The sequence below is a fragment of the Ischnura elegans genome, chromosome 6, assembly GCF_921293095.1.
Source record: "Ischnura elegans chromosome 6, ioIscEleg1.1, whole genome shotgun sequence".
In the NCBI taxonomy this organism is placed as follows: domain Eukaryota; kingdom Metazoa; phylum Arthropoda; class Insecta; order Odonata; family Coenagrionidae; genus Ischnura; species Ischnura elegans.
In genome coordinates, this window is record NC_060251.1 from 108,740,161 (window position 1) to 108,752,372 (window position 12,212).

General features: G+C 38.4%; 1 protein-coding gene and 1 non-coding gene across 5 annotated transcripts in view; one reads left to right on the top strand and one right to left on the bottom strand.

Annotated features, from left to right (window-relative positions):
- The window catches only part of LOC124161496 (cGMP-dependent protein kinase, isozyme 1), a 494,161-nt gene that overhangs the window by 440,704 nt on the left and 41,245 nt on the right, over window positions 1-12,212 (top strand). The window lies entirely within an intron of this gene.
- Trnan-guu lies at window positions 1,518-1,591 on the bottom strand. The gene has a single exon. It is a non-coding gene; the product is annotated as a tRNA-Asn (tRNA).

Consider the following 12,212-nt stretch of genomic DNA (forward strand, 5'->3'; position numbering starts at 1 on the left):
CCTACCCTGAATAGGTAATTTTTCTACACCTGTGGATTAGTGCAGGGTGAGCTCTACCCTCTTACTATTTAAACCATCCCTAGGGTTGAATCACTCAGTGAGTGTACGTATATAGTGACGCTCAGCATTGGACGTCGTTCTAGATAATTCACTGATAAATGGAGCTCGGCTATGGATTGGGTTTAAAGTCTTTTCACTGGCTGAATGTGCATTATTGAGCTTCACCGTGTAAACCCGATTGAAAAGAAACATTTTATTTAAAAAAAACAAAGTTTGAAGCTAATGTATTGTTTATTTTTCATGAAAATAAGGCCATTGTTGTTCAATTAACGCCCAGCGAAGCATGAAATAGCATGCTGATACTTTCTTTTAGTTCCTAAAATACTCGCAGAACCCAAAGATCACCAAATATCGTTATGAGCTGCGAAAATTTACAAGTTCATTCTATTCGAAAATTTTGTGCAGTTCCATTGCTCAAAAAATGCTACTTAAATTAGCATCCTTCGTTATAAAAAAATCCATGAATTTTTACATAGTGTTTAATTGATTATATTAATAATAATGTAATATTTTGAATTATAATTCTACTCACCTGGTAGGGGGGTGACAATTTTACGAATGACGTATTGGCGCCAATAGCGTAAATTTGCTGATGGCTCATAAAAAATACGGTGAGCTGACTAAGATTTTTATTTAGCGAAGCAACTATGTTAAAACGAACCAAATTTCTTTTTTTGAGTAAACGACGTTTATTTTCTAGCTGTGATAAATTTTCTTCATACACACAGATAATGGGAGGTAATGGAAATTAGCGGATTTTAAATTGCAAATATCAAAAGTTTCACACCAAAAGACCTCAGTTATTTTGGAATGGTAGTTCGTAAAAATCAGTTAGGTTTACTATTTATTTATTTATTAACAATAATGATACATCTTTCTTCCTCAGTTGAGCATCATTGGAGCGCATAATGTGGAATTTAATTAAAACGATATCATTGCTTACTTTTTGCTTCCGAAGAGCTGGATGAAAACATTTTTCCAAAATTTGAATATTTTGTTTAAAGAAACGAGCTGTCAAATTCCTAGGTGGGTGAAGTAACTTTTTCCGTTATTAAGAATTTATATCCATTTCTTTGACAGTTATGTATGGTAAATAATTTATGTTGCTCCTTTAGGCTTGAGTATAACCTATTTTCATTGTACTGAAGTCGGCCGGTCATTAATATGGTTTGATATTACTTTTCCCTCATACTACGCACGTGCCGTATTGTTTAAAAGGACTTGGGAGGTTATTTACGTACATATTACTCATATCTTTTTCCAAAATAGAACGAGTCCTTTCTTTAAAGCGGGAGCCGATATATATAATTTTTTTCTCAGAATGACTTTTTTATCCCTCTATCGCACGTGTAGGTATATTTTAAAACTCGCTATTGCCCTTCCAATTGCAACTGCGTTTCCTTGTCCAAACAGAATTAAATTAAAATGAGAAACAAAGCTTAAAATAGAAAAAAGATCGCCCCCGGGTGGGCTCGAACCACCAACCTTTCGGTTAACAGCCGAACGCGCAAGCCGATTGCGCCACGGAGGCTATGTAGGTGTAGGTCTCCCAATAATCTAAGTATCTTTTTTTTCGTTGACATCTAACCTTAGCTCAATTAAAACTGGATTGAAAAATTAGAGATTAGATAATTTTTCCTCTGTTTTTAGACGATTTTTAGAGGGGGTCGATTCTATGACCTTTTTGTCGTATCTCGTCTCGCTCATCCCAAATATTTATATGAGTCAGTCAGTGGTCGTAAGTGGATTTTATAGTACATAGATGCACTCAATGAAAGTATCAATGCTGTATTGTGGTAATTTTAAAGTCTGGAATGAAATATTCACTAATTAATTCAAATGTACGCTCCACGCTGATCCTATTTACGCGACTAGATATTTTAGTTGGCTCCGTATCAGGTTTCTACATGTCATAAGGATTACTCCAGCATTTCATTAATATTCTCGTTTTTACAGATGACATTACTTTTTTCCGATAAATCGAATAAAGACCCATTAATTTCTATGATTTATTCCCAATTTATATGGATAGTGATGTTTTTCACTCAAATAATCCAACATCTATTAATACCGTTAATTTATTATAAATATGCATCTTTAAGTGCATACACATATGAAAGTGTACTTTTTGGTCTAATATCTCTTTTCTTTTCCTGTTACAGGTGAGTCTCTCGGTCATCACAGGTGTTGGGGCGCTAAGTATAAGTCAAATGAATCCATTTTTCAACCCCAAAGGTAAACTTATATTCATTTTTTCACTTGCCAATTATTAAGATTCCATTGTTATTGTTCATATCTAAATCAAATCAGGGATATACTCTTTTTGTCATTGCTGTTTCAAACGTACCGGTTTTAACAGACCTAAACCCATTTAGTTATCGGTAAGGGTGTGTTTGATTCTAAATATTCAGATTTTTCGACGGCTCCTTTTTAAGAGGCCTGTTTTCACCCAAATTAAACGACAGTAGCCTTATTACCAGGGACTGACGCAGTTTGAGCTTAATACTTGAGAAAAATTGCTGATAAATAATTAACTGCAGTGTTAATATGAGCAATAAAGCTTACTTTTTAATCCGTGTGATTTATCTGCGAGAACTACTTAGAGTGAAATATGATTTGATGCTTTCCCGGCGAATAATGTGGGTAAATTCCTCTCGGGATTATAATTATATTATTGGCTAATGATGATTTGACCCGACTGGGAATCCCGAGAAGAGTTTACAAAAACTACTTTGGCTAATTGCAAATGATGCTAGGTGGGCAAAATTAACTATAACCTTTCTAAATTAACTTAGCCATAAACATCACCACGCTTTATCGGGGAATGAAAGGATATTAGGGAAAGTAAATGGTAAATCATGAGAATAAGATATGACTTAAAAGAAAATATTTTACTCAATATCTCGAGGCAAAAGCGATATTTTCATGACTGATCTCTAGAATCATTCCTTTGTTTCGATATCTTTCGTTCCCCGTAGTTAACGGTAGAGTACTTACGCGAATGATAAATGCGATGACTGGAGCATTTGCGGACTTAATGAATTCGATGAAAAACAGAGGCCGATGGGGTCCCCTCGGGCATATTATCATCAGCATTAGACGAGATGATGGAATTTCACTTTGAGATCATCAGGAAGGATATACAAATGCGGCTTTTTAACTCGACTACTTGATTGGGTACGAACCGGTAAAACTTGAGCACATAAGGATTTCGATTAGATGATCATGCAGTCAGCGATGTAAAAGAAGGGAAAGTTCCGAAATTTTGCAATATCACGGTTTCAGTTTTAATAGGTATACGTATCCATCGAACCAATACCTTGGTGTGGGAAACGCCACAAAGGAAAAGGTCAGCACAAATCGGGGAAGTGCCTGATTGGTAGGCAGTACGCCCTAATGGTCATGGATATCATAGTGAGTCACAGAAGCTTCAATGGACAATATTTCCACCTTTTAGATTGACGGGCGAGAGAATCCCAAGTCTTGTGACGCCAGATTTTGGATTGATGGAGCGAGGAGATGTGAGTTGAGACGGAGGCAATGAGCGCTCATTTCCACAGACGTGCGCTCGCGATATAAACGCGCTCCCCCAGGCTGAGGGGACCCGCGATAAGAATCCAAGATTCACGCACTTGATAGCACGCGCTAAGGGTCGATCTTCTATATTATTTTTACTGTAAGTATAGATACCTTTTTCTCAACTTATACGCAACCAAACTCTACAAATGAGGTACCAAAATGCACAGAATTCATCAGAGAACATGCGACGGCATATCTTACTTCCTAAATATTGCTGTTGTTTACTGAAATTGGTTTTTAAATAATAATTTAAAAAAAAAAAAATACAAAAAAAAAAACTGTAAATATTCCTGACGTTAACGGCGCACAAACTGATACATTTGTTCATTTGCAACAATATCTCGCATTCTTTAAATAACTTTTATCAAAATGCGGCTGATTCCACATTCATGTCTCCTGTCGATACGTAAGTATGAGTCATCATGTGCGTTTAACAGAGGATAGTGTAATTACTTCCAATGTTGTGTTTAAAGAGGTCCTCTGACCTCAATTTGTACGTTAACATTCCAATTAAATTCGTGCATCAGACCCTGCCTTTTTTTCTACATTTTAAAATTAGAAACGCGGGGGTAGCCCGCTGGGAGCGGGCGCATCACGCTCGTATATCTAACCAGGGAGGTTGGGGTCGATTCCTGCGAGGGACATTGGCACAGCGTGATTTCGTATCCTCGGCTGCAGAGCCATCTCGTATGAAGCTTTCCATACTATCGGGAGAAGTGTTCTGTGCTCTCGAATTTCATGAAAAATAATAAAGAGTTTCTGAGCTATCAGCTATTTGGCGTTTTTATTTAATACTTGTGTAACCAGGTGTTCAACTTTCATAATAAAAGGCAGCAATGCCGATATCCGAATAAAATATCCAGCGAAAGCCTTAGCAGCTAAGTGACATAGAAGAGAGCTTGAGTAAAAGAGAAGATAAGGCATTTTATTTGTTTATTACTGAGGTCATAATTGATGGCACTATGATTCACACTAGTAGGCTAGTAGGTATAATCAGAATATGAAAGTCGCGGGTCAAAAATTGTATGTACGATGCAACTATGAACATATGAGGATTTATTCGTCATGAGGCGACATATATCAGATGCGAAAATATTCCTATAGAAGCTAGATGTGGAGTAAGATGATTACTGACGTGTTTAAACTGTGAAACAATAAAATATGCAATAGGGTAGTTTCCTTCATCAAAGAAAACGAAATGCATTGATTGCGACCTTCCTTACCCACCATTAGTGTATTCATAATATACAAATTATTTGGTTTTAGAAATCACAGTTTAGACGAATGGCAACGGTCAATTTTAACCTCATTTGAAAAAGGACAGATTGGCGCCAATGCGATACCACTCCACGTGACGTCACAGGGACCTAGTTTCTATACGAGTAGATAGGAGTTTTACATAGTCTGAGGTTACCAATGCATGCATGAGGCACAGAGCTCAGGGAAACATCTCTTAATAACCACACATTAAAAATACCTAACTTCGGAAAGGTTCCCCACGTTTGATAGGGGAAAAATAATCCTTATTTAAGCCAAGCGCTACCTACAAGCAGGGTACTCAGCTACCTGCTAGCAGCCTGCGTCGTATCAGCGCTCAAGTCTCGCCCCATGGTCACCTTACACGCCGACAGTTGGAACCAGAAATACGTAACACGGACCTTTCCCATCATTCCTACTTAGCCGTCGCGTTTTCGCGCGCTTTAAATTTTTCACTTTTCATTTAATCGCGAAAAATAGATATGGTCATTTAAAAATCTACTTGCATGAAATACGTACTCCAGGAGTAATAATCTTTCGATTTAGGCAATAAAAAATAATAGGAAACCACCCTATTCTACCAACTTAACCCTTAGACTACCATTTTTTTCTCCTTAACTTCCAACCTTTTTATTGGTTCCTATCTCTTTATAAGTGTTTCAAGAGGCTATAGGATAATTTTCATGCACGTCAGGTTACGGATTTTCAGCAGGGGGGGTGAGGGACATATATGTCCCACTGGTACTTACGGATGGGACACGAATGTCCCATTGGTACCTACGGTTGGGACATTCATGTCCCATTGGTATACAAAGTAATTCAACAATTCATACCAATACAAGGGAATACATACGTTTTGAGAAAATAATTATTTTGAAATCGGCATACGTGTAGGTACCCAAAAAGAAGCAAAATACACAAGAATAGAGACTAAGATTGAAAGTGTCCTGAGGGTGATAATTGAAAAAAGTAGATAATACAGAGTGGAATACACAATTTTATTATTACAAACAAACTATACATCAATTTGACAAAAAAATATGATGAAACAGACATCAACTTTTTGAACCCTAGGTGTGATACGGCGTAAAACAATTTTTATATAATGGTACATTACACATACAGCAAATAGTTTTGGTTCTTTTTTCCATTTTCTTCTGCGCGCACCTCGAATAGCGTCTCCTGGTGTTACCCTCAATAGGCAGATGGTCACCCACATTTATCATGAGCTTAGCTGCTTTCGATGGTCTGCCTCTGCATCTTTTACGTTTTACATGGCTTTTTTCTTTCCCATTTGCCATCAAATTTTCAGCCAGTGGAACAACGACCTGTAGCAGTTTTACATTTTTCTTTGTTATTTCCTTGTGTAAAATCCATGCTTTCACCACTGCTAGCATTAGTAGTTTGTAAAATACCTTTTTCCACCACTTCTTTGACCGCCTGTCGAAGTCATACACGCTAACCTTCTGGTCGGAGAGATCTTATCCTCCCATATATCTATTGTAGAAGCAAATAGCGGCTAGACAGTCTACCACCAACTTTGTACCATCTTTTTGTTTGCGATTAGCAGTTTGCACTGTAGTATCGTGGAGTTTGCTAAGAACAGTTACTTCTTTGCTGTCCTGCCACCTTGTTGCTATTGTCCCATGCTGATTCACAACAAACTCATACTCTCCCCTTTTCAATTTTCCTTGGAACTTCGGCATGTGTTTTCTTGAACTGATAGCGGTACCCACTGATGGAAATTTCATGGTATTTATCAATTGTACACTTGTGAAAAATCTGTCAAAAATTATTGTGACATCTGGTTTTCTTATCGTCTTACATAGAGATAGAACAACTCTCTCCGAGAGTGGTCAATGCAGAATAGTTTTCACCGGATTCTTTCCCAGAGTAAATATTCAAATCATATGCGTACTCAGTTACTGCATCGCAGCGCTCCCAAATTTTTATCCCTCTTTTTATTGGTTTCATGGGAAGGTATTGCTTGAGAGAGGATCTGCCTTTGAACTTTGTCATGGACTCATCAATGCTCTGGAACGGACTTTCTTCCCTTGCCTTAGGAAATGTATGTTTGAGGCAAGAAACTACCTCGTCAATATAATATGTTTTTGAAGAACCCATAGGTTGTTCGGGATCATTGAAATACAGCTTTGATACTAACAATTGGAATCTATTTCATGCCATTGATTTTTTGATGGCCTCACTTCCCATAAAAACGTTGTGGGACCAATAATCTAAAATATTTGGTACTTTATTGTAGCTCATTACGAGCATAGAACCAAGGAGCAACATAATTTCCCCAGGATCAGTGTCGTGGATAATATTATGTTTTCCCTTTTTCCGCAATATATCTAAACGCTTATTCGTACATTGACTGATGAATATAAATAAGCTGTGAGGAAATAATTGGAGAAAACAGTCCATTTCATCTAATGGCCTACTAACCGGAATTAATGGCATTGTAGGTCAATCAGGTATGCAAAAATGTCTCGGAAGGAATTGTATCCTTGGAGTAGTCCACAAAATCTCACTCGGAATGTCACTTGTAGATAAGAGGGTAGAATTATTGCTTTCCTCTGTACTTACATTGTCTTGGATGTCGTCAGACTTTTTATTACTATCTTCCAGAGAGCTCTCATCAGTCACTATTTTCAAAATCAACCCTGTATTCTTCGTCCGATGTATCATCAGATGACGCATCTTCATTTGATGATACGCCCACCGACATTTCGTTGTCAGATTCATCCAATATCTGGAGTAATTCTTCTTCATTGCATTTTCTCTTGTGGCTCATTTCTTGGGACTAAAATTAAAATGAATATGTAAAGGCTGTTATGGAAGCAATTATGTACAAAGACACCAAATTACATTTGACGTGTTTACTCACCTGGTATCAATCTACTCCAGAGGTTACACAGATGTAGATGTAAATCACTGTAATCCTAAAATAGCTTCTAAGGACTGAAAGAAAGAGCCTCATCTAGAAGTGCTCGTCGCAGTGCTCAATATCACAGGGACATCAGCACTAGTCTGTTACTTATCAATGTACAGAACCTAAATATTTACCATATGGCAAAATTTTATGACGTCATGGTACCAACGGTAAATCAGAGAACTTATATCAAAACGTCGGCACTCACAAATGCAGATGTGAAAAAGATAAATCATTGCGCAAAATGAGGAGTGGTAATATTGTGCAAAAAACAAGGATCCTAAAGTAACATGGATATTTACTTATTATTTTAGAATTACTAGCCAAGTCCAAATTTCCTTTGCTATAAAACCGGAGGTGACAATGTAAACCTTATTGACTTGTCAAAGTACAGTCCTCTGTTGGCAAAATAAGAACTAAAAGTCGATTAGTCCCTCTTATACCGATGGGACAATATCGTAGGTGTTTATAATAGGCCTACATCCCAAAGGTTGTTTTGCAAATCTACCTGGGACATATGTGTCCCGTTGGTAGTCTAAGGGTTAAGAAGCCTTCATTTCATTAGGGCATTACCTTCACCATAACGATCGGAAAAAGAAGTGATGCGCCGCCGTAGTGATGATGAGATGCCCACCGACCCCTCGGGTTATTATAAGGATGGAGAATCCCTACGCCCAGTGGGCGGAAATAGAAATAAAAAAGCTGGGCAATACTCGCTGTACTCTTAAGTCTTGACTATATTGATGAAAATGTTTGCATAAGTGATTTTATCTCTGATTTAGTTAAAATTTAAGCGAAAAACTTTTTCATTTAAACTTTAAAAATTTAATTTTTATTAAATGTATAATGGTAATTCAGAAAGTGATATTGTCCAAAAATCATAGCTTAATAGTATCCAATAGATATATATTATCGTTATGTATCCGCAATAGAACAATATTTATGCTTAGCCCGCACACCAGGGCATTAAACATTAACCACGAGGTAATACAGCCTTAAACTTAACCTGGCGGTGGCTAAAAGTTCTGGTTAGCTTAAATTATGATCTTACGCTGAAGCTAACCGGAGCTTTGAACAACCTCAAGGTAAAGTTAAAGGCTGTACCATGTTATGGTTAACGTTAGCCAGACATTATAAAACCGGCCCAAAGTGATATTTTATAAAAAACAAATATTTTTCAGCATTGACAAAGAGGAGGTGACAGTCATTTTCTCCATAATATACACCTAAGTGCCTAATCCTCTTGAGATCCATAAGCGACCATTCCATACTCCACGTGTATCATCATCACATTCACTCATCTCCACGACCACATCAAAATAATTACGATAAAACTCTACAGCCACCAACAATAGATCGACGACGGCTGTTTTTTTTTTAGTAAGGGCCGTTTTGCCGTACACTGTAGCAGTTCGCACGCCGTCCGTAACGAGTGTGCGCGCCGCCTCCCGGAATGCCTTGCGAACAACCGCGTGTCAGGTGCAGTTATGTATCAAACCTTTGCGCTTTACTGTGGATTTTTAAAATGTTTAAGATGGTTGAATCGCCCGCCGCGTGTGAGATTCGGTCAGTGATACGATTTTTGACTTCAAGAAACATGTTGGCTGCAGACATTCACCCTCAGCTCTGTGAAGTGTATGCTGCTAATGCAATGAGCGATGTAAAGTGCGGAAATGGGTCGGAAAATTCAAAGATGGCTGTGAAAATGTTCACGATGTCGATGATGATCGCTCAGGACGGCCATCTTTGATCACAAACGTTGTCGCGCTGCAAAATCAAGGCAACGGTGTTCTGGGATAGGCGCGGTGTTTTGCTAGTGGGCTTCATGACACGAGGAATGACGATCACCTCAGAAGCCCACTGTGCAACCCTGGCCAGGCTCCGACGCGCCATTCATAGCAAAAGACGCCGTATCTCGCGTGGACTCCTGGTTGGCAAGGCAGGCGGCAAACTTCTTTAAAGAGTTTTCAAAACTTAGTTTTAAGGTATGATAAGTGGAAATATAAAGAAAAGCATAAAAATTCCAAAATTTTCAAAATTCTAAATTTTGAAAATTCTAAAATTCTAATTTTTTTTTCAAATTTCTAAAAATAATTTTGAAAAAAAAATTTGGTTTATTTAATATAAAAAACGGCCCTTACTTAAAAAACAACCCTCGTATATTTGTACACCAAGGCACCATGGAGGCCAAATACGTCGAGTACATCAGCTATATTCCTTTTAATTGTTGAAAAAATGGCCTTTTATCGTGTCCCCGAAAGATCTTTTGGCAAGCTTGAACTGGGCCTTATTGTTCGTTTAAAATGGGAGTCCATAACGGAAAGGATAAAAGGCCGGAATAACTGACAAAATTGTCCATTTATACCTAAGTTAACCGTTATAATAGATAAGATAATTATTTGCCGTAAACAGTCAGCCCTGAAGAGGCTATTAAAGTATTCCAACGAAACGCCTGTCGTCACTCAGCTGTTAACCAAGAGTTCAATCCTTAATGAATTCGCCAGAACCATTCGGTGGGGAAGCCAAAAATCCCGTTTAACAAGATGTATCGTGACGATTTGCACAATATCGCGGTGCTAATTGAAGCGGAGAGTGCATTTAACTGCACTTTAGTTTTACGATTGCGAATAAATCGAGTATTTTATAGTGTCGACAGTGGTTAAGGCGGAATGTGGAGGTGGAAAAGACACGTAGTCGTTACTCTCCTTGCAGTTAAGGAACGTTTCCGGTCAAGAACCCGGCAGTGGCCGGAGAAGAGAACAAGAAAAAAAAATGAAGGACGCAAAGCGATGCGATGCCACGAGAGGGCGTGGAAGGAGAGGAAAGTAATTAAGAGAAAAAATAATGAGTGGCGTGGAGAGATGGAGGTATCTTGGGAGTGTAGAGTTAAGATTCGACATTAGCACTGCTTCGGGGACTCTTGGAGGAGAAATAATTGAAATGCCTCCGAGGCCTTCGCTCTTACCGAGAGAATTAATGTGCAGCAGTCACGGACGGGAAAGTCGCAGAAATGTTGTATTTAAAAAGCCACTTAGCATGCGCGGGCTATAAGCATCTTCGAGTTCTGGAATCGACCAAAAAACATAAATATGTCCGAAGACAGGAAACACAAATTCCATTTAGCGTTAGATGGAAAAATATCTCCAAATCAAATGATTTCGATTGACTTAGGCAATCATGAATGGGGAAGAGAATGGGTGTTAACCCACCGTGAGCTAGGCTAAGACTCATCGAAATTATTATTAATTTATTTATTTAGAAAAACTCCCACATATCGTACAACTTACATGCCAGTTTACAGTGGCACAATATGAATAAATATCGGAGCATAATATTATTAATGCCACGAGAAAAATATTCCCAAGGACCCGGAATAGAGCCACGGACATATGGCTTTCCGGACCACGGCGCTGACCTCTACTTTATTCAGGTTCTTTGATTCCAACTGAAAAATATCTTCGAAATCGGTTGTTCGATTTTCTTAGGCTATAATGAATACAGAGGAGAATAGATCCATACCCCCACTGCACGAACGCTCAACAATAGGGTCGTTTCTTTCATCAAAGAAAACGATAGGCATTGATTGCGATTCGTTACCCACCATTTGTGTATTCATAATATGCAAATTATTTGGTTTTACAAATACCTGTTTAGACGAATGGCAATGGCAATTTTCTCCTCATTTGAAAAAGGCCAGATTGGCGCCCATGCGATTCCACTCCACGTGACGTCACAGGGACCTAGTTTCTACACGAGAGGATAGGAGTTTTACATCGTCTGAGATTACCAATGCATGCACGAGGCACGGAGCTCAGGGAAACATGTCTTTATAATCACCTATTTAAACTGGCTAAAGTCGGAAAGTTTTCTTCGTTTGATAAGGTATTAATAATCCTTATTTAAGCCAAGTGCTACCTGATAGAAGGGTACTCTGCTACCTGTTAGCAGCCTGTATCGGCGCTCATAGCTTCACACCAAGGTGGTCTCACACGGCGGCAGCTGGAACCAGAATCACGTCACACGGGGTTTTCCCAGCATTCATACTTAGCCGTCGCGTTTTCGCGCGCTTGAAAATTTTCACTTTTCATTTAATCGCGAAAAATAGATATCGTCATTTAAAAATCTTTGAGCGTGAAATGCGTAATCCATGAGTAATAATCTTTCGATGTAGGCGATAAAGAAATAATAGGAAACCACCCTAATGCCCACCGAATCAAATCCCCTCATCTAGTTCAATAAGGGCTTCTAGATGAGCGGATTTGAATCGGAGGGTGATTGTTGAGCGTTTGTGCGGTGGAGGTATCGAGATGTTAACCCTCCAAGGGCTAGGCCAAGACTCATCGAAAATATATAGAAAAAATTACCCGATTTATTTTGGCTA